Consider the following 25,647-nt stretch of genomic DNA (forward strand, 5'->3'; position numbering starts at 1 on the left):
CCGCCAGTTGGCGCTCGGAAGTGCCGTCTGCACAGTCAACACTTGCTGCCGTGTCATTGGGGTTCAGTAACGTCAGCTGTTCCCCTGCTGTACGGACGGCAATTTCTCCTGCTCTGTCCACATTCTCACTACTACAGATTTTAAAGTTGCTCCAATTACACCTCTGGCTCCTCTGTTTTCAGTATTATCCCTGAGCTCCAACACCGCCAGTTGGCGCTCGGAAGTGCTGTCCGCACAGTCAACACTTGCTGCCGTGTTATTGGGGTTCAGTAACGTCAGCTGTTCCCCTGCTGTGCGGACGGCAATTTCTCCTGCTCTGTCCACATTCACACTACTACAGATTTTAAAGTTGCTCCAATTACACCTCTGGCTCCTCTGTTTTCAGTATTATCCCTGAGCTCCAACACAGCCAGTTGGCGCTCAGAAGTGCTGTCTGCACAGTCAACACTTGCTGCCGTGTTATTGGGGTTCAGTAACGTCAGCTGATCCCCAGCTGTGTGTCCGGCAAATTCTCCTGCTTTGTCCACATCCACTGTACTACTGATTTAAAACTTGCTCCAATTACACCTCTTGCTCCTCTGTTTTTAGTATTTACCCTGGGCTCCAATACCGCTAGTTGCTGCTCAGAAGTGCCGTCTGCACAGTCAACGCTTGCTCCAGTGTTATTGGGGTTCAGTAACGTCAGCTGATCCCCAGCTGTGTGTCCGGCAAATTCTCCTGCTTTGTCCACATCCACTGGACTACTGATTTAAAACTTGCTCCAATTACACCTCTGGCTCCTCTGTTTTTAGTATTTACCCTGGGCTCCAATACCTCTAGTTGCTGCTCAGAAGTGCCGTCTGCACAGTCAACGCTTGCTCCAGTGTTATTGGGGTTCAGTAACGTCAGCTGATCCCCAGCTGTGTGTCCGGCAAATTCTCCTGCTTTGTCCACATTGTTATGCACACGCCCGGACTGACTGGCGTGTGCGGGTGTTGTGGTTCCACTGGACCATGGACCGGAGAGTGCCTGGAGGGGCGTCACTAAGTATCTGGCCGATCCGACCAAGGTGGCACGACGGCATACGACGCCAGTGCACCAGGGAGAAACCGGGCAGAGGGACCAGGTGCTACTCCAGGTCAAACTCCGGACACGGGGGTTGACCCACACTGGGATTACTGGAACAGGCAGGTTAGGCTGGCACAGACTGGTGGATGTAAGCAAACACGGCAGGTATGCAGATGGGTGGATACAGGCGAGTATGCAGGCAGGGAGGTACTGGCCGAAAGGACGGGCTGGAGCACAGAGAGGTTAAGACCCAGTACAGACTGGGTCACAGAACCGCAGATGCGGCAGACAACCACAGCAGAGAGGGAACGCCCGAAGCGGTGGGCAAGAACAGAGCAGGACAGGGCTGCAGGAGCAGCGAGCACAAGCAGGGCAGGACAGGACTGCCGGAGCAGCGGGCAGAAGCAGGGCAGGGCGGAAACCGCAGAAGCAGAAAGCAAGATAAGAGCAGAGCAGAAACCGCAGGAGCGGCAAGCAAGGCAAGAGCAGAGTGAAAACCGCAAGAGCGGCAAGCTAAGCAGGAGCAGAGCGGACACCGCAGAGCGGTAAACAAGGCAGGAGCAGAGCAGAAACCGCAAGAGCGGCAAGCTAAGCAGGAGCAGAGCGGACACCGCAGAGCGGTAAACAAGGCAGGAGCAGAGTAGAAACCGCAAGAGCGGCAAGCTAAGCAGGAGCAGAGCGGACACCGCAGAGCGGTAAACAAGGCAGGAGCAGAGCAGAAACCGCAAGAGCGGCAAGCTAAGCAGGAGCAGAGCGGACACCGCAGAGCGGTAAACAAGGCAGGAGCAGAGCAGAAACCGCAAGAGCGGCAAGCTAAGCAGGAGCAGAGCGGACACCGCAGAGCGGTAAACAAGGCAGGAGCAGAGCAGAAACCGCAAGAGCGGCAAGCTAAGCAGGAGCAGAGCGGACACCGCAGAGCGGTAAACAAGGCAGGAGCAGAGCAGAAACCGCAAGAGTGGCAAGCTAAGCAGGAGCAGAGCGGACACCGCAGAGCGGTAAACAAGGCAGGAGCAGAGCAGAAACCGCAAGAGCGGCAAGCTAAGCAGGAGCAGAGTGGACACCGCAGGGCGGTAAACAAGGCAAGGGGATAGGACTCTGTTCACAAAGAACAGACGGAGAAGGAAAGGCAGAACCAGAAGCACGCACAGTACTTACATAGAAGTAGCGAGCGTACACTAAATTCACAACAGAGGTACAGAGACGACGAGAAGGAATTTAGGAGCGGGTTCAGACTCTGCATAAAGACGCAGAAAACAGACATAGAGGGAAAAGGGAGACAAGGTTAAAGTAGAAACGAGGCACAGACAACAGGGAACAGAGGAACGGGAACAGAGACAGCAAGGCAGGAACACAAACAGGACTCTGTTCAGACGGGAACAGATACCGCAAGGCAGGAACACAAACAGGACTCTGTTCAGACGGGAACAGATACCGCAAGGCAGGGACACAAACAGGACTCTGTTCAGACGGGAACAGATACCGCAAGGCACAGACAGGCAGATCTAGGAATACGGCCCCTAGAAGGCGAAAGAACAGGCAAGAAGCGTGTTCACAAGAACAGACCACAGTTCAGACACAGAACTGGAAAACAGGCAGGAAAACAGGATAGGACCTGGCATGTCAGAGACAAAAAGCCAACTGACAAGAAACAATGCTCAGGCGCCATCTTGAGGAAGAAGGTGGTATAAATACCCAAAGATGGACAGCAATAGGCTGAAGGTACAACAGGGGCGTGTCCGCAGCAGGTACAAGAAACAGGAAGTTCAGCGGGCGTCGCCCTATGCAGCCAAAGTGGAGCAGAGCAGAGCACAAGGAAAGAAGCCAGACCAGGAAGCTGGGCGGGAGATGAAGTTTGCGATCTTGCATGATGAGAGATGGAACACCATGCAAGAACGCCGCCAGGTATGCTACAGTACCCCCCCCCTTACGCCCCCTCTTCTTCAGGCCTGCAAGGATCTTCCGCAGGGAATTTGGGGGCCAATCCGTCTCTTCAAGGAGATTACTTCTATTGTCCACAGGAGGAGACAAAACTGGTCTCATAATCTGGATGGCTAGGATGCGACTTCCCATCCAGCCATCTTCAGCAACAGATGAAACGGGTGAAGTACCAGAAACAGCACACAAAAAAGTCTCTCTACATTTATTTTTAGGCAGCACCCCAAAAAGTTCAGGAGACAACTGGAGGTCCTCTGCCGGGTTGGAGGGGTGCAGAGACTCGGGGGTAGCCTCTGCTTCGGGGTACATCTTGTCAAGCTCACAGGATGAAATGGGCAAAGTATCAGGTACAAGGTGTAGAGAAGACACTGCCTCTTTGTTATGTGGTGGTACCCCGGAGGATTCAGGAAACAACTGGGGGTCCTCCGCCAGGTTGGAGGGATACCGAGACTCGAGGGTAACCTCTGCTTCGGAGTACACAAGGTCAGACTCACTGGAAGAAGCGGGCGAGGTATCAGGTACCGAGTAAAGGAGAGTCTCTGTCCATTCGCTATCAGGTAGCACCCCGGAGGGTTCAGGAGACGACTGGAGGTCCTCCGCCTGGTCGGAGGGGTGTAGAAACTCGGGGGTAACCTCTGCTTCGGAGTACACTAGGTCGGACTCACTGGAAGAAGCGGGCGAGGTATCAGGTACCGAGTAAAGGAGAGTCTCAGTCCATTCGCTATCAGGTAGCACCCCGAAGGGTTCAGGAGACGACTGGAGGTCCTCCGCCTGGTCGGAGGGGTGTAGAGACTCGGGGGTAACCTCTGCTTCGGAGTACACTAGGTCGGACTCACTGGAAGAAGCGGGCGAGGTATCAGGTACAGAGAATAGGAGAGTCTCTGTCCTTTCGCTACCAGGTAGCACCCCGAAGGGTTCTGGAGACAACTGGAGGTCCTCCGCCTGGTCAGAGGGGTGTAGAGACTCGGGAGTAGCTACCACTTTGAGGCACCCATTGTCAGGCCCACAGGACTGAGCGGACGAAGTATCGGGTACCGGGTGTAGGGAAGTCTCTCTCCAATTGTCATCGAGTGGTATCCCGGAGGATTCAGGAGGCAACAAGGGGTCCTCCGCCAGGTAGTAGAGGTGTACAGACTCGGAGGTAAACACAGCTTCGGAGCATCCTTGGACATGCACACTGGTTAAAGTGGGTGTAGAATCTGATGCCAGGTGCAGGAAGCTCTCCTGTGTGGACTCTGGATGGGTAGCAGTCTCTTCTGGCTGGAGAACTGGTGCACCACCCACGCACATCACCCGCTGGGGCTTCGCCGGGATACAGGAAGATGAAGCTTCAGTAGGGACTTCAAGGTTGGGGTCAGGAGGTCTCAGGGAGGACAGACCCTGGCGTGACGGCTTGCCTCTGCGTCTAGCACGTCTGGACTGCCTCTTGAGGTTGGGAGCAGTATTCCGGAGAGTGTAGTCATCCTGAGTGGATTCAGGGCAAGCAACAGTCTTTTCGGGCAGGAGAACTTGTGCGCTACCTATGCACATTACCCGTCGGGGCTGCTCCGGGATACAGGGAAGTGAAGCTTCAGCAGGGGCTTCAGGGTTAGGATCATCGAAAGCCAAAAGGAAGGCCACCAGGAAGGCCTGTAGGTCAAGAACGATAGGATCCTGTGCTTCCCATAGGGGGTTGATCCATTCCAAGGCATCACCCGCTAGGTTGGACATTATAAATCCCACCTTAACCCGATCAGAAGAATAAGCATTAGCATAGAACCGGAACTGCAGCAAGCATTGCCACACAAACGCACCGCATTGTTTTGGATCCCCGTAGTACCGTGGTGGATCCGCGGGAGCAGGTGCAGCTTCAGCAGGGACTCCAGGGTTGGGGTCATCGAAGACCATTAGGAAGGCCACCAGGAAGGCCTGCAGGTCAAGGACGATAGGATCCCAAGCTTCCCATAGGGGGTTGACCCACTTCAAGGCATCCCCCGCTAGGTAGTCAATTATAAATGCCACTTTAGACCAATCAGAAGGAAAAGAAAGAGGGTAGAACTTGAAGTGCAGCATGCATTGCTCCACAAATGCACGACTTTGTTTTGGATCCCCATAGTACTGGGGCAGATCCGCAGGAACGGGTGCAGAAAGCTCCATCTGGACGGGTGCGAAATTAGCCTGGAACTAGCTAGAGAAAAAAAAAAAAAATTATTTATTTTTAATGCACGTATTAGCTGGAAAACGTCTCAGAGAGCGAAGGCCGTGGGGCTCAACGGGAACCATGGCCTGAGCATGCTGTTGTGTGTTATGCACACGCCCGGACTGACTGGCGTGTGCGAGTGTTGTGGTTCCACTGGACCATGGACCGGAGAGTGCCTGGAGGGGCGTGACTAAGTATCTGGCCGATCCGACCAAGGTAGCACGACGGCATACGACGCCAGTGCACCAGGGAGAAACCGGGCAGAGGGACCAGGTGCTACTCCAGGTCAAACTCCGGACACGGGGGTTGACCCACACTGGGATTACTGGAACAGGCAGGTTAGGCTGGCACAGACTGGTGGATGTAAGCAAACACGGCAGGTATGCAGATGGGTGGATACAGGCGAGTATGCAGGCAGGGAGGTACTGGCCGAAAGGACGGGCTGGAGCACAGAGAGGTTAAGACCCAGTACAGACTGGGTCACAGAACCGCAGATGCGGTAGACAACCACAGCAGAGAGGGAACGCCCGAAGCGGTGGGCAAGTACAGAGCAGGACGGGGCTGCAGAGCAGCGAGCACAAGCAGGGCAGGACAGGACTGCCGGAGCAGCGGGCAGAAGCAGGGCAGGGCGGAAACCGCAGAAGCAGTAAGCAAGATAAGAGCAGAGCAGAAACCGCAGGAGCGGCAAGCAAGGCAAGAGCAGAGTGAAAACCGCAAGAGCAGCAAGCTAAGCAGGAGCAGAGCGGACACCGCAGAGCGGTAAACAAGGCAGGAGCAGAGCAGAAACCGCAAGAGCGGCAAGCTAAGCAGGAGCAGAGCGGACACCGCAGAGCGGTAAACAAGGCAGGAGCAGAGTAGAAACCGCAAGAGCGGCAAGCTAAGCAGGAGCAGAGCGGACACCGCAGAGCGGTAAACAAGGCAGGAGCAGAGCAGAAACCGCAAGAGCGGCAAGCTAAGCAGGAGCAGAGCGGACACCGCAGAGCGGTAAACAAGGCAGGAGCAGAGCAGAAACCGCAAGAGCGGCAAGCTAAGCAGGAGCAGAGCGGACACCGCAGAGCGGTAAACAAGGCAGGAGCAGAGTAGAAACCGCAAGAGCGGCAAGCTAAGCAGGAGCAGAGCGGACACCGCAGAGCGGTAAACAAGACAGGAGCAGAGCAGAAACCGCAAGAGCGGCAAGCTAAGCAGGAGCAGAGCGGACACCGCAGAGCGGTAAACAAGGCAGGAGCAGAGCAGAAACCGCAAGAGCGGCAAGCTAAGCAGGAGCAGAGCGGATACCGCAGAGCGGTAAACAAGGCAGGAGCAGAGCAGAAACCGCAAGAGCGGCAAGCTAAGCAGGAGCAGAGCGGACACCGCAGAGCGGTAAACAAGGCAGGAGCAGAGCAGAAACCGCAAGAGCGGCAAGCTAAGCAGGAGCAGAGCGGACACCGCAGAGCGGTAAACATGGCAGGAGCAGAGCAGAAACCGCAAGAGCGGCAAGCTAAGCAGGAGCAGAGCGGACACCGCAGAGCGGTAAACAAGGCAAGGGGATAGGACTCTGTTCACAAAGAACAGACGGAGAAGGAAAGGCAGAACCAGAAGCACGCACAGTACTTACATAGAAGTAGCGAGCGTACACTAAATTCACAACAGAGGTACAGAGACGACGAGAAGGAATTTAGGAGCGGGTTCAGACTCTGCAGAAAGACGCAGAAAACAGACATAGAGGGAAAAGGGAGACAAGGTTAAAGTAGAAATGAGGCACAGACAACAGGGAACAGAGGAACGGGAACAGAGACAGCAAGGCAGGAACACAAACAGGACTCTGTTCAGACGGGAACAGATACCGCAAGGCAGGAACACAAACAGGACTCTGTTCAGACGGGAACAGATACCGCAAGGCAGGGACACAAACAGGACTCTGTTCAGACGGGAACAGATACCGCAAGGCACAGACAGGCAGATCTAGGAATACGGCCCCTAGAAGGCGAAAGAACAGGCAAGAAGCGTGTTCACAAGAACAGACCACAGTTCAGACACAGAACTGGAAAACAGGCAGGAAAACAGCATAGGACCTGGCATGTCAGAGACAAAAAGCCAACTGACAAGAAACAATGCTCAGGCGCCATCTTGAGGAAGAAGGTGGTATAAATACCCAAAGATGGACAGCAATAGGCTGAAGGTGCAACAGGGGCATGTCCGCAGCAGGTACAAGAAACATGAAGTTCAGCGGGCGTCGCCCTATGCAGCCAAAGTGGAGCAGAGCAGAGCACAAGGAAAGAAGCCAGACCAGGAAGCTGGGCGGGAGATGAAGTTTGCGATCTTGCATGATGAGAGATGGAACACCATGCAAGAACGCCGCCAGGTATGCTACACACATCCACTGGACTACTGATTTAAAACTTGCTCCAATTACACCTCTGGCTCCTCTGTTTTTAGTATTTACCCTGGGCTCCAATACCGCTAGTTGCTGCTCAGAAGTGCCGTCTGCACAGTCAACGCTTGCTCCAGTGTTATTGGGGTTCAGTAACGTCAGCTGATCCCCAGCTGTGTGTCTGGCAAATTCTCCTGCTCTGTCCACATTCACACTATTACAGATTTTAAAGTTGCTCCAATTACGCCTCTGGCTCCACTCTGTTTTTAGTATTTACCCTGGGTTCCAGCACCGCCAGCTGTTTCCCAGCAGTGTCTTTGGCACGGGTACTCCCTCCTGCCCAGCCTGGTTCCAGCACGCCAGCTGTTTCTGTGTAGTGTCAACGTCACTTTGCCTCCAATGCGTTGTCCTGTCGTGTTGCGGTCGGGTTAGCCGACTCTATGGTGCCTGCAGTTTAGGTGACTCCTATGTGGGCTGCGGGATCTGGCAATGAAGGCTGGTTCCATAGTGCCAATAGGACAAGCACCTCCTGTAGGACTGTGGGTTTCGGTAACTGCGGCCAGCTCGCGGCCTTGCAACTTTTTTTTTCATGGGTACCTTTTGCTACCCATCCGAGTTCCAGTACCGTCAGCTGGTTCTCGGCAGTGCCTTTGGCTTAGGTGCCTCCTTCTCGGTATCCAAGTTCCACCAACGTCTGCTGGTCCTTGGTAGTGCTTTCTGGCACAGCTACCTCCTGCTTAGTAACCGAGTTCCAGTACCATCAGCTGGTCCTCGGTAGTTCCATTGGCTCTAGTACCTTCTGCTACCCATCCGGGTTCCAGTACCATCAGCTGGTTCTCGGCAGTTCCTCAGCCTTCTTGTACCTTCTGCTACATTTCCAAGTTCAAGCTTTTTGAAATGGTTCTTGGTTATCACTCTGGATCTCCCTGACGAGGACCCTGAAGATGAGGACCCTGAAGACCACCCCGAAGAAGACGAGGACCCCGAAGACGAGGACTCTGAAGACGAGAACCCTGAAGACCAACCCGAAGAAGACGAGGACCCCGAAGATGAGGACCCTGAAGACGAGGACCCTGAAGACCAACCCGAAGAAGACGAGGACCCTGAAGACGAGGACCCTGAAGACCACCCCGAAGAAGACGAGGACCCCGAACACGAGGACCCCGAAGACGACGACCCTGAAGACCACCCCAAAGAAGACCAAGAAGATGACCCTGAAGAAGTTGACCAAGAGGACAAAGAAGAAGAAGACCACCACCAAGATACAGAAGAACAAGAGACAGAAAACCAAGAAGCAGAAGTACAAGAAGCTGCAGAACAAAAAGTGGAAGAACATTAAGCATAAGACTAAAAATCAGAGCAAAAGATAATATCTAAATTATAAGCAGAAGATGACTAAGCAGTGTATGGGGGTGAGTCCGTTCCTCCTCGTGGTGCCCCTGGAAAAGACCTGCTGCTGCAGGCCAAACTGAACGCGGACAAATCCTGTTGTAAATCTTTTGTGACGGGCAGAACGAAAGGTGTAATGTCCAACCTTTTATAGATAACTACAGGAATGCCTGTCACAAATAAGAATATGATGAAGAAGAAGAATATGAAGAAGATGAAGAAGTAGAATATGGAGAAGAATAATAGTTGAATAAAAAGAATATGAAGAATGTAAAAAAAAAGAATAATACGAAGAAGGTGAAGAAGAAGAAGATGAAGAAGGTGAAGAAGAAGTTGATGAAAAAGATGCTGATGCTGAGGATGATGAAGGAGAAAGTGTGGGAGAAGTAAAAAAGAAGGTGAAGAGCATGGAAGTAGTGAAACATAAATATCTGACAAAATATAAAAATACTTAACATAGTCAATATTTCCGTAACTCAGAACGTCTTAAAAAAAATATTAATTCCTGCTATTCCATTTGATTGGGCTAAACCTCTATGCCTTTATTGTCTCCCCCACCTCCCCCAATACATTCTACATTATTCTTAGTTGTTTTCCTTCATGTAGAATTTACCTACAAGGAAAGAAAGGGTTTATTTTCATTCCGATATTTGTGTCCCATTGACTTGCATTGGTTTCCGGTATCGGAATCGGCGATATCCGATACTTTTTGGGTATCGGTCCGATCCAATCCGATCCGATATTTCCCGATATCGGAAGGTATCGCTCAACACTACTCCTGACCCCACACATAAACTTCAGCTCATCCAGCACCATGACAACCAGCACAGCAGAGTCCTGCATCCACTGAGGCCCCTGATCATGTGACCCCTGACTCCTCCCCTCCTGTGACCTCATCACAGGTCCTGTGCGCACAGAACAGCCATATATGTGGTGGCGGCTCTGCAGGTGGAGGTATGTGGAGAGACCCCATTACTGGGCGCAGGCTGCATTAACCCCTCCATTCCTGGAGATTGTGACCCCTTCCCCCAGTTCTGCCATGTGTATATGTACAGTAATATAACGCTGGATGTGCTCATGTATACAGGGGGCATTAACCCCTCCATTCCCGGAGATCGTGCCCCTTCCCCCAGTTCTGCCATGTGTATATGTACAGTAATATAACGCTGGATGTGCTCATGTATACAGGGTGCATTAACCCCTCCATTCCCGGAGATAGTGCCCCCCTTCCCCCAGTTCTGCCATGTGTATATGTACAGTAATATAACGCTGGATGTGCTCATGTATACAGGGTGCATTAACCCCTCCATTCCCGGAGATAGTGCCCCCTTCCCCCAGTTCTGCCATGTGTATATGTACAGTAATATAACGCTGGATGTGCTCATGTATACAGGGGGCATTAACCCCTCCATTCCCGGAGATAGTGCCCCCCTTCCCCCAGTTCTGCCATGTGTATATGTACAGTAATATAACGCTGGATGTGCTCATGTATACAGGGGGCATTAACCCCTCCATTCCTGGAGATAGTGCCCCCTTCCCCCAGTTCTGCCATGTGTATATGTACAGTAATATAACGCTGGATGTGCTCATGTATACAGGGGGCATTAACCCCTCCATTCCCAGAGATAGTGCCCCCTCCCCCAGTTCTGCCATGTGTATATGTACAGTAATATAACTGGATGTGCTCATGTATACAGGGGACATTAACCCCTCCATTCCCAGAGATAGTGCCCCCTCCCCCAGTTCTGCCATGTGTATATGTACAGTAATATAACGCTGGATGTTCTCATGTATACAGGAGGCATTAACCCCTCCATTCCCGGAGATAGTGCCCCCATCCCCCAGTTCTGCCATGTGTATATGTACAGTAATATAACGCTGGATGTGCTCATGTATACAGGGGGCATTATCCCCTCCATTCCCGGAGATAGTGCCCCCTCCCCCAGTTCTGCCATGTGTATATGTACAGTAATATAACGCTGGATGTGCTCATGTATACAGGGGACATTAACCCCTCCATTCCTGGAGATAGTGTCCCCTTCCCCCAGTTCTGCCATGTGTATATGTACAGTAATATAACTCTGGATGTGCTCATGTATACAGGGGACATTAACCCCTCCATTCCCGGAGATAGTGCCCCCTCCCCCCAGTTCTGCCATGTATATATGTACAGTAATATAACGCTGGATGTGCTCATGTATACAGGGGACATTAACCCCTCCATTCCCAGAGATAGTGCCTCCCTCCCCCAGTTCTGCCATGTGTATATGTACAGTAATATAACGCTGGATGTGCTCATGTATACAGGGGACATTAACCCCTCCATTCCTGGAGATAGTGCCCCCCTTCCCCCAGTTCTGCCATGTGTATATGTACAGTAATATAACTCTGGATGTGCTCATGTATACAGGGGACATTAACCCCTCCATTCCCGGAGATAGTGCCCCCTCCCCCCAGTTCTGCCATGTATATATGTACAGTAATATAACGCTGGATGTGCTCATGTATACAGGGGACATTAACCCCTCCATTCCCAGAGATAGTGTCCCCTTCCCCCAGTTCTGCCATGTGTATATGTACAGTAATATAACTCTGGATGTGCTCATGTATACAGGGGACATTAACCCCTCCATTCCCAGAGATAGTGCCTCCCTCCCCCAGTTCTGCCATGTGTATATGTACAGTAATATAACGCTGGATGTGCTCATGTAAACAGGGGGCATTAACCCCTCCATTCCCGGAGATAGTGCCCCCTCCACCAGTTCTGCCATGTGTATATGTACAGTAATATAACGCTGGATGTGCTCATGTAAACAGGGGGCATTAACCCCTCCATTCCCGGAGATAGTGCCCCCTCCCCCAGTTCTGCCATGTGTATATGTACAGTAATATAACGCTGGATGTGCTCATGTATACAGGGGACATTAACCCCTCCATTCCCGGAGATAGTGCCCCCTCCCCCAGTTCTGCCATGTGTATATGTACAGTAATATAACGCTGGATGTGCTCATGTATACAGGGGACATTAACCCCTCCATTCCCGGAGATAGTGCCCCCTCCCCCCAGTTCTGCCATGTGTATATGTACAGTAATATAACGCTGGATGTACTCATGTATACAGGGGGCATTAACCCCTCCATTCCTGGAGATAGTGTCCCCTTCCCCCAGTTCTGCCATGTGTATATGTACAGTAATATAACGCTGGATGTGCTCATGTATACAGGGGACATTAACCCCTCCATTACCGGAGATAGTGCCCCCTTCCCCCAGTTCTGCCATGTGTATATGTACAGTAATATAATGCTGAATGTGCTCATGTATACAGGGGACATTAACCCCTCCATTCCCGGAGATAGTGCCCCCCTCCCCCAGTTCTGCCATCTGTATATGTACAGTAATATAACGCTGGATGTGCTCATGTATACAGGGGGCATTAACCCCTCCATTCCCAGAGATAGTGCCCCCTTCCCCCAGTTCTGTCATGTGTATATGTACAGTAATATAACGCTGGATGTTTTCATGTATACAGGGGACATTAACCCCTCCATTCCTGGAGATAGTGCCCCCTCCCCCCAGTTCTGCCATGTGTATATGTACAGTAATATAACGCTGGATGTGCTCATGTATACAGGGGGCATTAACCCCTCCATTCCCGGAGATAGTGCCCTCTTCCCCCAGTTCTGCCATGTGTATATGTACAGTAATATAACGCTGGATGTGCTCATGTATACAGGGGGCATTAACCCCTCCATTCCCGGAGATAGTGCCCACTTCCCCCAGTTCTGCCATGTGTATATGTACAGTAATATAACGCTGGATGTGCTCATGTATACAGGGGGCATTAACCCCTCCATTCCCGGAGATAGTACCCCCCTTCCCCCAGTTCTGCCGTGTGTATATGTACAGTAATATAACGCTGGATGTGCTCATGTATACAGGGGGCATTAACCCCTCCATTCCTGGAGATAGTGCCCCCCTTCTCCCAGTTCTGCCATGTGTATATGTACAGTAATATAACTCTGGATGTGCTCATGTATACAGGGGGCATTAACCCCTCCATTCCCGGAGATAGTGCCCCCCTTCCCCCAGTTCTGCCGTGTGTATATGTACAGTAATATAACGCTGGATGTGCTCATGTATACAGGGGGCATTAACCCCTCCATTCCCGGAGATAGTGCCCCCTTTCCCCAGTTCTGCCATGTGTATATGTACAGTAATATAACGCTGGATGTGCTCATGTATACAGGGGGCATTAACCCCTCCATTCCCGGAGATAGTGCCCTCTTCCCCCAGTTCTGCCATGTGTATATGTACAGTAATATAACGCTGGATGTGCTCATGTATACAGGGGGCATTAACCCCTCCATTCCCGGAGATAGTACCCCCCTTCCCCCAGTTCTGCCGTGTGTATATGTACAGTAATATAACGCTGTATGTGCTCATGTATACAGGGGGCATTAACCCCTCCATTCCCGGAGATAGTGCCCCCCTTCCCCCAGTTCTGCCGTGTGTATATGTACAGTAATATAACGCTGGATGTGCTCATGTATACAGGGGGCATTAACCCCTCCATTCCCGGAGATAGTGCCCCCTTTCCCCAGTTCTGCCATGTGTATATGTACAGTAATATAACGCTGGATGTGCTCATGTATACAGGGGGCATTAACCCCTCCATTCCCAGAGATAGTGCCCCCTTCCCCCAGTTCTGCCATGTGTATATGTACAGTAATATAACACTGGATGTGCTCATGTATACAGGGGGCATTAACCCCTCCATTCCCGGAGATAGTGCCCCCTCCCCCCAGTTCTGCCATGTGTATATGTACAGTAATATAACGCTGGATGTGCTCATGTATACAGGGGAGATTAACCCCTCCATTCCCGGAGATAGTGCCCCCTTCCCCCAGTTCTGCCATGTGTATATGTACAGTAATATAACGCTGGATGTGCTCATGTATACAGGGGACATTAACCCCTCCATTCCTGGAGATAGTGCCCCCCTTCCCCCAGTTCTGCCATGTGTATATGTACAGTAATATAACGCTGGATGTGCTCATGTATACAGGGGGCATTAACCCCTCCATTCCCGGAGATAGTGCCCCCTTCCCCCAGTTCTGCCATGTGTATATGTACAGTAATATAACTCTGGATGTGCTCATGTATACAGGGGACATTAACCCCTCCATTCCCAGAGATAGTGCCCCCTCCCCCAGTTCTGCCATGTGTATATGTACAGTAATATAACGCTGGATGTTCTCATGTATACAGGAGGCATTAACCCCTCCATTCCTGGAGATAGTGTCCCCTTCCCCCAGTTCTGCCATGTGTATATGTACAGTAATATAACTCTGGATGTGCTCATGTATACAGGGGACATTAACCCCTCCATTCCCGGAGATAGTGCCCCCTCCCCCCAGTTCTGCCATGTGTATATGTACAGTAATATAACGCTGGATGTGCTCATGTATACAGGGGACATTAACCCCTCCATTCCCAGAGATAGTGCCTCCCTCCCCCAGTTCTGCCATGTGTATATGTACAGTAATATAACGCTGGATGTGCTCATGTATACAGGGGGCATTAACCCCTCCATTCCCGGAGATAGTGCCCCCTCCCCCCAGTTCTGCCATGTATATATGTACAGTAATATAACGCTGGATGTGCTCATGTATACAGGGGACATTAACCCCTCCATTCCCAGAGATAGTGCCTCCCTCCCCCAGTTCTGCCATGTGTATATGTACAGTAATATAACGCTGGATGTGCTCATGTATACAGGGGGCATTAACCCCTCCATTCCCGGAGATAGTGCCACCTTCCCCCAGTTCTGCCATGTGTATATGTACAGTAATATAACGCTGGATGTGCTCATGTATACAGGGGACATTAACCCCTCCATTCCCGGAGATAGTGCCCCCTTCCCCCAGTTCTGCCATGTGTATATGTACAGTAATATAACTCTGGATGTGCTCATGTATACAGGGGACATTAACCCCTCCATTCCCGGAGATAGTGCCCCCTTCCCCCAGTTCTGCCATGTGTATATGTACAGTAATATAACGCTGGATGTGCTCATGTATACAGGGGGCATTAACCCCTCCATTCCCGGAGATAGTGCCTCCCTCCCCCAGTTCTGCCATGTGTATATGTACAGTAATATAACGCTGGATGTGCTCATGTATACAGGGGACATTAACCCCTCCATTCCCGGAGATAGTGCCCCCCTTCCCCCAGTTCTGCCATGTGTATATGTACAGTAATATAACTCTGGATGTGCTCATGTATACAGGGGACATTAACCCCTCCATTCCCAGAGATAGTGCCTCCCTCCCCCAGTTCTGCCATGTGTATATGTACAGTAATATAACGCTGGATGTGCTCATGTAAACAGGGGGCATTAATCCCTCCATTCCCGGAGATAGTGCCCCCTCCCCCAGTTCTGCCATGTGTATATGTACAGTAATATAACGCTGGATGTGCTCATGTATACAGGGGGCATTAACCCCTCCATTCCCGGAGATAGTGCCCCCCTTCCCCCAGTTCTGCCATGTGTATATGTACAGTAATATAACTCTGGATGTGCTCGTGTATACAGGGGACATTAACCCCTCCATTCCCAGAGATAGTGCCTCCCTCCCCCAGTTCTGCCATGTGTATATATACAGTAATATAACGCTGGATGTGCTCATGTAAACAGGGGGCATTAACCCCTCCATTCCCGGAGATAGTGCCCCCTCCCCCAGTTCTGCCATGTGTATATGTACAGTAATATAACGCTGGATGTGCTCATGTATACAGGGGACATTAACCCCTCCATTCCCGGAGATAGTGCCCCCTCCCCCAGTTCTGCCATGTGTATATGTACAGTAATATAACGCTGGATGTGCTCATGTATACAGGGGACATTAACCCCTCCATTCCCGGAGATAGTGCCCCCTCCCCCCAGTTCTGCCATGTGTATATGTACAGTAATATAACGCTGGATGTACTCATGTATACAGGGGGCATTAACCCCTCCATTCCTGGAGATAGTGTCCCCTTCCCCCAGTTCTGCCATGTGTATATGTACAGTAATATAACGCTGGATGTGCTCATGTATACAGGGGACATTAACCCCTCCATTCCCGGAGATAGTGCCCCCTTCCCCCAGTTCTGCCATGTGTATATGTACAGTAATATAATGCTGAATGTGCTCATGTATACAGGGGACATTAACCCCTCCATTCCCGGAGATAGTGCCCCCCTCCCCCAGTTCTGCCATCTGTATATGTACAGTAATATAACGCTGGATGTGCTCATGTATACAGGGGGCATTAACCCCTCCATTCCCGGAGATAGTGCCCCCTTCCCCCAGTTCTGCCATGTGTATATGTACAGTAATATAACGCTGGATGTTTTCATGTATACAGGGGACATTAACCCCTCCATTCCTGGAGATAGTGCCCCCTCCCCCCAGTTCTGCCATGTGTATATGTACAGTAATATAACGCTGGATGTGCTCATGTATACAGGGGGCATTAACCCCTCCATTCCCGGAGATAGTGCCCTCTTCCCCCAGTTCTGCCATGTGTATATGTACAGTAATATAACGCTGGATGTGCTCATGTATACAGGGGGCATTAACCCCTCCATTCCCGGAGATAGTGCCCTCTTCCCCCAGTTCTGCCATGTGTATATGTACAGTAATATAACGCTGGATGTGCTCATGTATACAGGGGGCATTAACCCCTCCATTCCCGGAGATAGTACCCCCCTTCCCCCAGTTCTGCCGTGTGTATATGTACAGTAATATAACGCTGTATGTGCTCATGTATACAGGGGGCATTAACCCCTCCATTCCCGGAGATAGTGCCCCCCTTCCCCCAGTTCTGCCGTGTGTATATGTACAGTAATATAACGCTGGATGTGCTCATGTATACAGGGGGCATTAACCCCTCCATTCCCGGAGATAGTGCCCCCTTTCCCCAGTTCTGCCATGTGTATATGTACAGTAATATAACGCTGGATGTGCTCATGTATACAGGGGGCATTAACCCCTCCATTCCCAGAGATAGTGCCCCCTTCCCCCAGTTCTGCCATGTGTATATGTACAGTAATATAACACTGGATGTGCTCATGTATACAGGGGGCATTAACCCCTCCATTCCCGGAGATAGTGCCCCCTCCCCCCAGTTCTGCCATGTGTATATGTACAGTAATATAACGCTGGATGTGCTCATGTATACAGGGGAGATTAACCCCTCCATTCCCGGAGATAGTGCCCCCCTTCCCCCAGTTCTGCCATGTGTATATGTACAGTAATATAACGCTGGATGTGCTCATGTATACAGGGTACATTAACCCCTCCATTCCTGGAGATAGTGCCCCCCTTCCCCCAGTTCTGCCATGTGTATATGTACAGTAATATAACGCTGGATGTGCTCATGTATACAGGGGACATTAACCCCTCCATTCCTGGAGATAGTGCCCCCCTCCCCCAGTTCTGCCATGTGTATATGTACAGTAATATAACGCTGGATGTGCTCATGTATACAGGGGACATTAACCCCTCCATTCCCAGAGATAGTGGCCCCTCCCCCCAGTTCTGCCATGTGTATATGTACAGTAATATAACGCTGGATGTGCTCATGTATACAGGGGACATTAACCCCTCCATTCCCGGAGATAGTGGCCCCTTCCCCCAGTTCTGCCATGTGTATATGTACAGTAATATAACGCTGGATGTGCTCATGTATACAGGGGACATTAACCCCTCCATTCCTGGAGATAGTGCCCCCCTCCCCCAGTTCTGCCATGTGTATATGTACAGTAATATAACGCTGGATGTGCTCATGTATACAGGGGACATTAACCCCTCCATTCCCAGAGATAGTGGCCCCTCCCCCCAGTTCTGCCATGTGTATATGTACAGTAATATAACGCTGGATGTGCTCATGTATACAGGGGGCATTAACCCCTCCATTCCCAGAGATAGTGCCCCCCTTCCCCCAGTTCTGCCATGTGTATATGTACAGTAATATAACTCTGGATGTGCTCATGTATACAGGGGGCATTAACCCCTCCATTCCTGGAGATAGTGTCCCCTTCCCCCAGTCCTGCCATGTGTATATGTACAGTAATATAATGCTGGATGTGCTCATGTATACAGGGGGCATTAACCCCTCCATTCCCGGAGATAGTGCTCCCTCCCCCCAGTCCTGCCATGTGTATGTGTACAGTAATATAACGCTGGATGTGCTCATGTATACAGGGGGCATTAACCCCTCCATTCCCGGAGATAGTGCCCCCTTCCCCCAGTTCTGCCATGTGTATATGTACAGTAATATAACGCTGGATGTGCTCATGGATACAGGGGGCATTAACCCCTCCATTCCTGGAGATAGTGTCCCCTTCCCCCAGTTCTGCCATGTGTATATGTACAGTAATATAACGCTGGAGGTGCTCATGTATACAGGGGACATTAACCCCTCCATTCCCAGAGATAGTGCCCCCTTCCCCCAGTTCTGCCATGTGTATATGTACAGTAATATAACGCTGGATGTGCTCATGTATACAGGGGGCATTAACCCCTCCATTCCCGGAGATAGTGCCCCCTTCCCCCAGTTCTGCCATGTGTATATGTACAGTAATATAACGCTGGATGTGCTCATGTATACAGGGGGCATTAACCCCTCCATTCCCGGAGATAGTGCCCCCTTCCCCCAGTTCTGCCATGTGTATATGTTCAGTAATATAACGCTGGATGTGCTCATGTATACTGGGGACATTAACCCCTCCATTCCCAGAGATAGTGCCCCCTCCCCCCAGTTCTGCCATGTGTATATGTACAGTAATAGAACGCTGGATGTGCTCATGTATACTGGGAACATTAACCCCTCCATTCCCGGAGATAGTGCCCCCTTCCCCCAGTTCTGCCATGTGTATATGTACAGTAATATAACGCTGGATGTGCTCATGTATACAGGGGGCATTAACCCCTCCATTCCCGGAGATAGTGCCCCCTCCCCCCAGTCCTGCCATGTGTATATGTACAGTAATATAACGCTGGATGTGCTCATGTATACAGGGGACATTAACCCCTCCATTCTCGGAGATAGTGCCCCCCTCCCCCAGTTCTGCCATGTGTATATGTACAGTAATATAACGCTGGATGTGCTCATGTATACAGGGGGCATTAACCCCTCCATTCCCAGAGATAGTGCCCCCTTCCCCCCAGTTCTGCCATGTGTATATGTACAGTAATTTAACGCTGGATGTGCTCATGTATACAGGGGACATTAACCCCTCCATTCCTGGAGATAGTGCCCCCTTCCCCCAGTTCTGCCATGTGTATATGTACAGTAATATAACGCTGGATGTGCTCATGTATACAGGGGACATTAACCCCTCCATTCCTGGAGATAGTGCCCCCTTCCCCCAGTTCTGCCATGTGTATATGTACAGTAATATAACGCTGGATGTGCTCATGTATACAGGGGACATTAACCCCTCCATTCCTGGAGATAGTGCCCCCTCCCCCCAGTTCTGCCATGTGTATATGTACAGTAATTTAACGCTGGATGTGCTCATGTATACAGAGGACATTAACCCCTCCATTCCCGGAGATAGTGCCCCCTCCCCCCAGTTCTGCCATGTGTATATGTACAGTAATTTAACACTGGATGTGCTCATGTATACAGAGGACATTAACCCCTCTATTCCCGGAGATAATGCCCCCTTCCCCCAGTTTTGCCATGTGTATACAGTACAGACCAAAAGTTTGGACACACCTTCTCATTTTAAGATTTTTCTGTATTTTCATGACTATGAAAATTGTACATTCACACTGAAGGCATCAAAACTACGAATTAACACATGTGGAATTATATACTTAACAAAAAAGTGTTAAACAACTGAAAATATGTCTTATATTCTAGGTTCTTCAAAGTAGCCACCTTTTGCTTTGATGACTGCTCTGCACGCTCTTGGCGTTCTCTTGATGAGTTTCAAGAGGTAGTCACTGGAAATGGGTTTTCACCTCACATGTGTACCCTGTCAGGTTTAGTAAGTGGGATTTCTTGCCTTATAAATGGGGTTGGGACCATCAGTTGTGTTGTGCAGAAGTCTGGTGGATACACAGCTGTTAGTCCTACTGAATAGACTGGTAGCTGCTTTTTTCTTGCCATAATAAAAATTCTAAGTAAAGAAAAATGAGTGGCCATCATTACTTTAAGAAATGAAGGTCAGTCATTCCAAAAAATTGGGAAAACTTTGAAAGTGTCCCCAAGTGCAGTTGTAAAAACCATCAAGCGCTACAAAGAAACTGGCTCACATGAGGACCGCCCCAGGAAAGGAAGACCAAGAGTCACCTCTGCTTCTGAGGATAAGTTTATCCGAGTCACCAGCCTCAGAAATCGCATGTTAACAGTAGCTCAGATTAGAGACCAGGTCAATGCCACACAGAGCTCTAGCAGCAGACACATCTCTTCAACAACTGTTAAGAGGAGACTTTGTGCAGCAGGCCTTCATGGTAAAATAGCTGCTAGGAAACCACTGCTAAGGACAGGCACCAAGCAGAAGAGACTTGTTTGGGCTAAAGAACACAAGGAATGGACATTAGACGAGTGGAAATTTGAGCTTTGGTCTGATGAGTCCAAATTTGAATTCTTTGGTTCCAAACACCGTGTCTTGTGCGACGCAGAATAGGTGAACGGATGGACTCTACATGCCTGGTTCCCACCGTGAAGCATGGAGGAGGAGGTGTGATGGTGTGGGGGTGCTTTGCTGGTGACACTGTTGGGGATTTATTCAAAATTGAAGGCATACTGAACCAGCATGGCTACCACAGCATCTTGCAGCAGCATGCTATTCCATCTGGTTTGCGCTTAGTTGGACCATCATTTATTTTTCAACAGGACAATGACCGCAAACACACCTCCAGGCTGTGTAAGGGCTATTTGACCAAGCAGGAGAGTGATGGGGTGCTACGCCAGATGACCTGGCCTCCACAGTCACCAGACCTGAACCCAATCGAGATGGTTTGGGGTGAGCTGGACCGCAGAGTGAAGGCAAAAGGGCCAACAAGTGCTAAGCATCTCTGGGAACTCCTTTTAAGATTGTTGGAAGACCATTTCCGGTGACTACCTCTTGAAGCTCAAGAGAATGCCAAGAGTGTGCAAAGAAGTCATCAAAGCAAAAGGTGGCTACTTTGAAGAACCTAGAATATAAGACATATTTTCAGTTGTTTCACACTTTTTTGTTAAGTATATAATTCCACATGTGTTAATTCATAGTTTTGATGCCTTCAGTGTGAATGTACAATTTTCATAGTCATGAAAATACAGAAAAATCTTTAAATGAGAACGTGTGTCCAAACTTTTGGTCTGTACTGTATGTACAGTAATATAACGCTGGATGTGCTCATGTATGCAGAGGACACTAACCCCTCCATTCCTGGAGATAGTGCCCCCTTCCCCCAGTTCTGCCATGTGTATATGTACAGTAATATAACACTGGATGTGCTCATGTATACAGGGGGCATTAACCCCTCCATTCCCGGAGATAGTGCTCCCTTCCCCCAGTTCTGCCATGTGTATATGTACAGTAATATAACGCTGGATGTGCTCATGTATACAGGGGACATTAACCCCTCCATTCCCGGAGATAGTACCCCCTCCCCCAGTTCTGCCATGTGTATATGTACAGTAATTTAACGCTGGATGTGCTCATGTATACAGAGGACATTAACCCCTCCATTCCCGGAGATAGTGCCCCCTTCCCCCAGTTCTGCCATTTGTATACAGTACAGACCAAAAGTTTGGACACACCTTCTCATTTTAAGATTTTTCTGTATTTTCATGACTATGAAAATTGTACATTCACACTGAAGGCATCAAAACTATGAATTAACACATGTGGAATTATATACTTAACAAAAAAGTGTTAAACAACTGAAAATATGTCTTATATTCTAGGTTCTTCAAAGTAGCCACCTTTTGCTTTGATGACTGCTCTGCACACTCTTGGCATTCTCTTGATGAGTTTCAAGAGTTAGTCACCGGAAATGGTTTTCACCTCACACGTGTACTCTGTCAGGTTTAAGAAGTGGGATTTCTTGCCTTATAAATGGGGTTGGGACCATCAGTTGTGTTGTGCAGAAGTCAGGTGGATACACAGCTGATAGTCCTACTGAATAGACTGTTAGAATTTTTATTATGGCAAGAAAAAAGCAGCTAAGTAAAGAAAAATGAGTGGCCATCATTACTTTAACCGCTTCGCGACGGCCCACTGTAGATAAACGTCGGCGCTTGCTGGGCTCTGTGCAGCGCCGACGTTTAAAAACGGTGGGTGGTCTCGCAGCGCTCAGGACCCCCAGGGTCCTGCAAGCGCTGCGATTCCGGTGCAGAGCGTTAGCTCTGACAGGGGACATCATCGGGACCTGATTGGATCAGGTCCCAGTGATGTTAACCCTTTGCTGTCTTCTATATGCCGCGATCTATAGTGATCGCGGCATATAGAAGACAGCAGGAGGAGAGGGGGTCATCCACTTACCTCTCCGACGGCCCCCTTATACCTTCCAGGACCTGACGTTGCTATGGCAGCTGGAGGTCACATGACCGCCTCCAGATCTGCCATATATGGTGTCCTGCCTGGCTCTGCCTGCAGCTGAAGCCTGGCAGGAGACTCTGACTGTGAAACAGTCAGCGAAGATCTCATGTAATATAATACATGTCTATTACATTACATGAGATCAGTGATCAGAAAAATAAAAATTAATGTCCCATACAGTGACTAAGCAAAAATGTAAAAAAAACTTTTTTTAAACTGTTAAAAAAAATCACAAAATAAATAAAAATAAATAAATAAAATATTAAACCAATAAATCCGTATATTTATGCAAAACCAAAAAAAGTACACATATTTGGTATCGCCGCGTCCAAAACTGTCACACTAATTAACTCCTTCTGTGCACACCGTAATAAAAATAAATAAAAAACGGAGCAAAAAAATATGCTTTTTCATCATATCGCCAAACAAAAAGTGGAAAAAAATGCGATCAAAAAGCAAAATGGAAATAAAAATGGTACCGCTGAAAACGTCATCTTGTTCCGCAAAAAAAAGCCGCCATACAGCTCCATCAGCCGAAAAATAAAAAAGTTATAGCGCTCAGAATAAAGCAATGCAAAAAAAATAATTTTTCTATAAAATTGTTTTATTGTGTAAAAGCGCCAAAACATAAAAAAATATACAATAAGTGTAGTATCGCTGTAAACGTACTGACCCGAAGTATAACGCTGCCTGATCACTTTTACCACATTCAGAACGGCATAAAAAAAACCCTCAAAAAACAATTCCTGAATTGTTTGTTTTTGTTAATTTTACCTCCCAAAAAACGGAATAGAAAGCGATCAAAAAAAGTCACGTACCCAAAAATGGTACCAATAAAAATGTCAACTCGTCCCGCAAAAAACAAGCCATCACATGACTCTGTCGGCCGAAATATGGAAAAATTATAGCTCTCAAAATATGGCGATGCAAAAACTAGATTTTCCAAAAAAAAGCGTCTCTCAGTGTGTGACAGCTGTCATTCATAAAAACCCGATATAAATCTGGTATCTCTGTAATCGCACCGACCCGAAGAATAAAGTAATCTCATCACTTATACCGCACGAGGAACGGCGTAAAAAATAAATAAAACCAATTCTTCACCTGCTACTGATTTGTTTATTATGTCTCCCAAAGATCGCAGTAAGGCTTTGTCCACATTTATCCTGCGCTCTGCGCTAAGCGCTTACTCCAGAGTTTCCGTGTAAATCTCTGAAATATGTGATTCAGCCGGAACCCATGACGGAAGATTCCCTGTAATGAGGCAGATATAGGCCACTGTGGATGCCGTCTGGCCTGTGATCACACGGTGTCATTTGTTTTAGGCGTGCATAAAAGTGCGGTTGGCCACAGTTTTGTGCACTTCTGAAAAAAAGGACACCGCTAAACAGAGGCCAGACAGAGTCCGGAGTCACTCTGCTGCCTCATTACAGTGAATGGATCCCGCAGGGGTTTCATCTGAATTACATCACTTGGAAATTTAGATGGAAACCCCGATGTAAGTGCTCAGCCTCGAGCGCCGGATAAATATTACGTAAAATGTTCCCAATAAAAGCTTCAACTCAGTCCTCAAAAAAAGCTAGTCCCCAATCAGGTCCGTCATCTGTTAAAAATATAAGGGACTTCCAAGTTACTGGTAGCAGAAAGGCTCTGGAAAAGCAAAATGGCCCTTGCCCCCCAAAAGAAATTCAGAAAATTTTGTGCTCCCAAATCCAAATGCCTATTCTACAATAATTTGTTCTCCAATTGTCAAATAGCGCTCCGTCCCCCCCAGATCTCGCCGTATGGGTGAGCGGTACGATACAGCCACATATGGGGTATTGACACTTTTAGAAGAAATTGTGTGACACATTACGGCACCATTTTTACCCATTGCCCTGTGTGAAAATGTAAAATCTGAAGGTAAAATATTTTTTTGTGGTAAAAATATAATTATGCTTTTTTCACTGCCCAATGGTATAAATTAAAAAATTAAAAAATACTCACTACTTCCCTAGATGAATTCCTTGAGAGGTGTAGTTTACGAAATGGGGTCACTTGTGGGGGTTTCGGCATGTCAGCGACTCTTCAAATGTGACATGGTGTCTGCTACCTATCCCAGCCAACATAGCGCTCCTTTCTCTTCCGAACCCTGCCGTACACCAAAGCAGTGGTTTTCCCCCACATATGGGGTATCGGCGTACTCAGGAGAAATTGCACAACAAATTTCATGGTGCAATTTCTCCTGTTATCCTTATGATAATGCAAAATTAGGGAATGAAAAACATTTTTTGTGGGAAAATGTGAAAATTTTATTTTTACAGCTCATTATTATAAACTTCTGTGAAGCACCTTGGGGTTCAAGGTGCTCACCACACATCTAGATAAGTTCCCTAAGGGGTCTAGTTTCCAAAATGGTGTCACTTGTGGGGGGTTTCCATTGTTTAGGCACATCAGGGGCTCCCCAAATGCAACATGGCGTCCGCTAAGTATTCAAACAAATTTTACATTCAAAAAGTCAAATGGCGCTCCTTCCCTTTCAAACCCTGCCGTGCACCCAAACAGTGGTTTGCCTCCACATATGGGGTATCAGCGTGTTCAGGAGAATTTGCACAACAAATTTTATGGTGCAATTTATCCTATTACCCTTATGATAATGCAAAATTAAGGGATGAAAAACGTTTTTGTGGGAAAAATGTGAAAATTGTATTTTTACAGCTCAATATTATAAACTTCTGTGAAGCACCTTGGGGTTCAAGGTGCTCACCACACATCTAGATATGATCCCTAAGGGGTCTAGTTTCCAAAATGGTGTCACTTGTGGGGGGTTTCCACTGTTTAGGAACATCAGGGGCTCTCCAAACGCAACATGTCGTCTGCTAATTATTCAGACAAATTTTACATTCAAAAAGTCTAATGGCGCTCCTTCCCTTCTGAACCCTGCAGTGCGCCCAAACAGTGGTTTTCCCTCACATATGGGGTATCAGCGCGCTCAAGAGAAATTGCACAAAAAATTTTGGGGTCCATTTTTTCCTGTTACCCCTGTGAAAATAAAAAAAAATTGGATCTAAAGTAACATTTTTGTGAAAAAAGTTAAATGTTAATTTTTTTCTTCCACATTCCAAAAATTCCTGTGAAGCACCTGAAGGGTTAATAAAGTTCTTGAATGTGGTTTTGAGCACCT

At 48.8% G+C, this 25,647-nt stretch overlaps 1 protein-coding gene across 2 annotated transcripts in view; it reads left to right on the top strand.

The window, feature by feature from the left end:
- The window catches only part of LOC141270633 (uncharacterized), a 65,458-nt gene that overhangs the window by 17,296 nt on the left and 22,515 nt on the right, over nucleotides 1-25,647 (top strand). The window contains exon 1 of one of the 2 annotated variants that reach the window (XM_073680709.1): nucleotides 9,794-9,854. The exons of the other annotated variant lie outside the window; for it this stretch is intronic. The gene's annotated coding sequence lies outside the window, so the exon portion shown is untranslated. Of the gene's footprint in view, nucleotides 1-9,793; nucleotides 9,855-25,647 lie in introns of those variants that run through there. 2 annotated transcript variants of the gene reach the window in all.

This window comes from Phyllobates terribilis, unplaced genomic scaffold (genome assembly GCF_046119375.1).
Source record: "Phyllobates terribilis strain yellow unplaced genomic scaffold, ASM4611937v1 Scaffold_5__5_contigs__length_657084704, whole genome shotgun sequence".
Classification (NCBI taxonomy): domain Eukaryota; kingdom Metazoa; phylum Chordata; class Amphibia; order Anura; family Dendrobatidae; genus Phyllobates; species Phyllobates terribilis.